Here is a 6501-nt window from a genome sequence, read left to right as displayed (position 1 = left end):
GGAGCCACAGACGTGGCCATCCCAGCGGGCAGCTGCTCGCGGAAGAGCCTTCATCAAACAACCTCTGGACCCGTCAACCTACCGACAGGCCCTGAACGGCATTCCCAGGGAATCAGTCTCAAGTTATGTAGACTCCCGCCCTGTGAATGCCGTTCTAGGCACACAACCACCGGACGTGGACGGGACAGAACTTTGTCTGCCTCGGGAGACCCGCACTACAATAGCGCAACTTCGCTCTGGCTATTGCAGCAGGCGCAACTCCTACTTGAGCAGAATCAACGAGGATGTGCCCAACCAATTCCCGGCATGTGGAGAGTCGCCACATGACTCCCGGCACCTCTTCATATGCCCTGAGAACCTCACTCAGCTAACGCCCCCGTCCCTATGGACAGCCCCTGTGGAAGTCGCACGCTTCCTGGGCCTCCCCCTAGCTGAAATTGACGACGACGTTGATGGATGAACCGCCACGAACGGGGCTTAGTAGCCGCTACAACCACAGCAACTGTTCTCCCTCTTTTCTTCAACTTTGTTATAATTTTTCTTAGCCACGTTGTATTCTGTCCAGTCTCCTGTCAAAGTGGCCCTTTCATGTAACTTAAACTCCATTTTATTGGTTTCTACTAACTCCCTATCATACCATTTATTTCTTAATTTGACGCGATTTTGTTTCCTAGAGGTTAACTGATTCATGATCGACATCATGCTTTGGTTAATATACTCCAGCATACCCTCAGTATCCAAACTATGCAAGCTCACAAAGTTGCATTGTCGCAAGAGATGTAGCAACGTGTGTCCAGTTAGCAATACAGTTTTCGAAATTGGAAAAGTTAACTACGGCATTAATTGTAGTGTTTTTGTTGTAAATTTGTTGTGGAAAGAAAAAATTTGTAGCTCTCATTTTTTAAAAAATATAGTATGTACTGCTAACTTGACACCATACACCTAGTCGATAGAATTGAGATAACCAATATTTTACTATGCCAGTAATTGTAGCTTTTAACTTTAAAATTTGTTGTGGAAAGAAAAAATTTGTAGCTCTCTTTAAAAAAAAAATGGTATGTAGTGCTAACTTGACACCATACACCTAGTCGATAGAATTGAGATATTGAAAATGTTATAACGGCATTAATTGTAGCTTTTTTTGTTGTAAATTAGTTGTGGAAAGAAACAATTTGTAGCTCTCGTTTTTTAAGAAACAAAGGGATGTAGTGCTAACTTGACACCATACACCTAGTCTAGGGATGCCCAAATCAGCACATATGTGTCGCGGGCGACTGCGCGTGCTAAGCTTTGCACAGCGGTGCTGGGCAAGCGCGGAAGCAAAAAGTTATCGGAAGGAGAAAACGAAGTCAACAGAATAGTGAGATTGCATGTGTGACAGTGATGGAAAATGAGTGTGCATTGTGCCATTTTCGGCCCTTTCGGAAGCAGCCGGCACCTTCAGCACAATCGATTGATTTTTGGCACTATTTTTGCATAACTCAATGCAACTAATAAATATTTCTTTCGGATCCGCAATTAAAAATATTTTTTTTTTACATTTAATCGTATGTGCTTAAACTGATAAGAGATATAAACATAGAAACGCAAGCAGAAGAATCTCGCTTCCACATTCTGCATATGCGCTTAACATTTTTTGTTTAAACAAATTTGTCGAAATTTCATCTCTAAAGCAAATATTAAATATCATTTAATATATACTTTAGATTTAAATAATCATTTTAAGTGGTGGGCGAGTCCGAGATGTTTAAATGATCGAGATAGTACATTCGATTCGCGTAGATATTTGAGAACTTTTTTCGTTGAAGGTGTTGCACTTTTTTTCCATACTGAAATTTGTGTACATCATTTATCATTGCCTAAGAAAAACTATAAAATAAAGCTTAATTTAAAATATTGGAATAAAAAACATATAACACACAAGTAATATTTAGCAAAAAAAGAAACCGACTTAAAAAAAATATATATATACCTATATATTTCATGATCCAATGATCGGATCTAAACCAAATTAGTATGGGACCACCTCTGAGACCTTTGCGTTGCAAAAAGAATTATTGAAATCGGTTGATGTGGTGCAAAGTTATGCGGTATCATACATACAAAAAAAAAAATATTCCGACGAACTGATAACCGCCTCCTTTTGTGGAAGTCGGTTAAAAATGCGAACGTTCGTTATATGGAAGAAAGTGCGCAACACCGCAAACAAATCAAAACATCAAACAATCAAAAAATCAATGGTATTTTCTAGACACTTCAAACTTGCACCTTATTATACTTGAATGAATGGGCTACAAAATTGTTAACCCAAAACATGTCTACAAATTCTGAACAAAAACTGTGAAAATTTGATGAAACTTTGTTGACTTTTTTCATTCTTTCAAGTTTCGATTAATTTGCAAGGTTTTTGTTTGATAATGAGCTACGATTTTATAAGAAAAAATAATTAAAATTATTTAAAAAAATAAAATAAATACCGGGTGACCGTGTAATTTTGTCAAAGATGAAGACAATGATGATAAAACATTAATAAACTATATAGCTCAGTTCATATTAATGAACATAAAATGAGATCACTATCGATAAAATGGAAATCCTCAAGGGAAATTTATAGTTTCAGCGCATGGAATTTACATACATTTTTTTACTTTCAACCCCCGAATTGCTCAATTACTTCTATTTCTGCAGGATCGCCATTAGGTAAATTGCATTTCCAAAGATTTTTTCAAAATAAATAGCGATGAGGGATATTTCACCCGCCGGTGATAAGAAATCGCAATCACCATAACGCACATCACTAATATTACTGTTCACAATCACGTTTACATTCAAAATTACAACTCATAATTTCGTTTTGTAGCAAATATGAAATATAGGTATATCCATTTACTTAAATGTAAACGGATTAAGAATCAAAGTGCTAGAAGAGATTTGAGCGTTTGGTACAAGAATTTTTTTTGATGTTGAAATTGTAATTAAAATCGGCAAATTGTTCTTGTGTACATTTTAAAATTAATTGTACTGAAAAAAGTACAATTGTACTTTAAATATCAACACTGTTTCACTGGCGCTGTACTTGCTGCAGCGATGCCAGATTTGAGCGTACCCAATTTTTTACCGATAATAACTCATGCGAGGGATTTGGGTATTGGGCATTTTACAAGCCTATTAGGAAGTATACATATCTGTGTTCGTATATAATAGTAGCTTATGTGAAGACTGGCTTTAGTATAATGAACCATTCGCAGCATACGATTGCGAAAGACTCACTGGCGCGGAGTCGTTGAAGAACTCTTGGAAAATAAACGTAAAAGACGGTAATGTTAATGGCGATGCTAGCAAGTCAATATTCGTATAAAGTTTCATAAAAAAATTCTTTGTAGTTTAAAGAATATAGGAAATGGTACATTTTACTAAAGCCAGCCTCCCGAAAAAAGCTACTATTTCATACGAACACAAATATATTCGTCTACAAATAATGTTGATTATTTTAATTAAGTCCTAAGATAAGTTTGTGAATCGTATCAGTGTTCTATGTAAGAATCAAAAATCCATACCCTCGCCAATTAGAACTTTTGCTTTAAAAGAAAAATATGCATAGTGCATTTACTCAATACTTGGTCTGGCATCACTGTTTGAGCATTGATGTGCTCAGCTCACTGTTGCCAAGGTCGTGCATTTTGCACTAAATTTAGTGCTTTTGGGAAACCAAAAAACCAAAATAATTGGAATTCAATGCTTGGTGCGGTATTTAGTGATGCTTTTTTAATTTATGCACACCGAATGCATAGGTACATATGTATGTATGTATACACTATACACTAATATTCTACATTAAGATGGAATTCATTTCCTAAATAAAATGTGAGGAATAGGTAAATTAAATATGTTATGCGTTGTTATAAATGTATTGAAATAAATTTATTAATAAAAACGTGAGGAAATGGATATGTATATACACTTTTTACTGAATCAAAAAAATATTAAACATGACAATAAAAACTTGGCGCTTTCGTTTTGGAAAAATTGGCTTTTTCTGGTGGCCTGATGCCACACTGGCTCAGTTGTCGCAAAAGTACACATGCATACACGCATTTTTACTTGAAAATAAGTGTGTAGTACGATGCCATCTCCGTACAGCTCACTTCACCTCGCCTAGCACGCTCCCGTGCGCGCAGTTTGCCCGCGACGTCGACTGCGTGCACCTCTGCTGTGCATCCCTAACCTAGTCGATAGAATTGAGATATTGAAATTGTTATAACGGCATTGATTGTAGCTTTTTTGTTGTAAATTTGTTGTGGAAACACAAAATTTGTAGCTCTCGTTTTTTAAGAAAAAATGGTATGTAGTGCTAGCTTGACACCCTACACCTAGTCGATAGAATTGAGATATTGAAAATGTTATAACGGCATTAATTGTAGCCTTTTTGTTGTAAATTTGTTGTGGAAAGAAAAAATTTGTCGCTTTCGTTTTTTAAGAAAACATGGTATGTATAGCTAATTTGACACCATACACCTAGTCGATTGAATTGAGATATTGAAAATGTTATAACGGCATTAATTGCAGCTTTTTTGTTGTAAATTTGTTGTGGAAAAAAAATTTGCAGCTCTCGTTTTTTAAGAAAAATGGTACGTAGTGCTAACTTGACACCATACACCTAGTCGATAGAATTGAGATATTCAAAATGTTATAACGGCACCAATTGTAGCTTTTTTGTAGTAAATTTGTTGTGCAAAGAAAAAATTTGTAGCTTTCGTTTTTTAAGAAAAAAATGGTATGTAGTGCTAACTTGAGACCATACACCTAGTCGATAGATTGAGATATTGAAAATGTTATAACGGCATAAATTGTAGCTTTTTTGTTGTAAATTTTTTGGGGAAAGAAAAAATTTATCGCTTTCGTTTTTTATGAAAAAATGGTATGTAGAGCTAACTTGACACCATACACCTAGTCGATTTAATTGAGATATTGAAAATGTTATAACGGCATTAATTGCAGCTTTTTTGTTGTAAATTTGTTGTGGAAAGAAAAAATTTGTAGCTTTCGTTTTTTAAGTAATAATGGTATGTAGTGCTAACTTTACACCATACACCTAGTCGATAGAATTGAGATATTGAAATTGTTATAACGGCATTGATTGTAGTTTTTTGTTGTAAATTTGTTGTGGAAAGAAAAAATTTGTAGCTCTCGTTTTTTAAGACAAAATGGTATGTAGTGCTAACTTGACACCATAGACCTAGTGGATAGAATTGAGATAACTTTAAAGTTTGTTGTGAAAAGAAAAAATTTGTAGTTTTCGTTTTTCTGGAAAAAATGGAGTTGACCATTTTTCGAACAAAATTTAGTATGTAGTGCTAACTTGACACCATGCACCATTGTCGACAGAATTGACACACGACGACATGGTGTGATAGCTATTGATCGTCCAAATGCCTAAACAATTAATTGGCACACGTTGGATAGTTTACACAAATTTTTAATTACTGCTTATAATAAATTTACGAAAAAGATGCATTCTTTTAAATTTTAGCTGCCTGTCAATCCATAAGGGTTCATTGTTTACCATGCGTTTTTTCGTACCAGGAGAAAGCATCAAAAGCCTTATACCTTATGTTCGAAAAAGGGCCAACTCAATTTTTTCCAGAAAAACGAAAGCTACAAATTTTTTCTTTTCACAACAAATTTTAAAGTTAAAAGCTACAGTTAATGGCATAGTAACATATTGGATATCTCAATACTATCGGCTAGGTGTATGGTGTCAAGTTAGCACTACACACCATTTTTTCTTAAAAAACGAGAGCTACAAATTGTTTCTTTCCACAACAAATTTACAACAAAAAAGCTACAATCCATGCCGTTATAACATTTTCAATATCTCAATTCTATCGACTAGGTGTATGGTGTCAACTTAGCACTACATACCATTTTTTCTTAAAAAACGAGAGCTACAGTTTTTTTTCCACAACAAATTTACAACAAAAAAGCTACAATTAATGCCGTTATAACATTTTCAATATCTCAATTCTATCGACTAGGTGTATGGTGTCAAGTTAGCACTACATACCATTTTTTCTTTTCACAACAAATTTTAAAGTTAAAAGCTACAGCTAATGGCATAGTAACATATTGGATATCTCAATACTATCAGCTAGGTGTATGGTGTCAAGTTAGCACTCATACCATTTTTTATTAAAAAACGAGAGCTACAAATTTTTTCTTTCCACAACAAATTTACAACAAAAAAGCTACAATTAATGCCGTTATAACATTTTCAATATCCCAATTCTATCGACTAGGTGTATGGTGTCAAGTTAGCACTACATACTAAATTTTGTTCGAAAAAGGGTCAACTCAGAAAAACGAAAGCTACAAATTTTTTTTTTCACAACAAATTTCAAAGTTAAAAGCTACAATTACTGGCATAGTAACATATTGGACATCTCAATTCTATCGACTAGGTGTATGGTGTCAAGTTAGCACTACATACCATTTTTTCTTAAA

This window comes from Rhagoletis pomonella, unplaced genomic scaffold (assembly GCF_013731165.1).
Source record: "Rhagoletis pomonella isolate Grant_MI unplaced genomic scaffold, Rhpom_1.0 Rhpom_scaffold_00009, whole genome shotgun sequence".
In the NCBI taxonomy this organism is placed as follows: Eukaryota; Metazoa; Arthropoda; class Insecta; order Diptera; family Tephritidae; genus Rhagoletis; species Rhagoletis pomonella.
The sequence above is the reverse complement of the archived record's forward strand: the minus strand, read 5'-3'. Positions refer to the sequence as shown.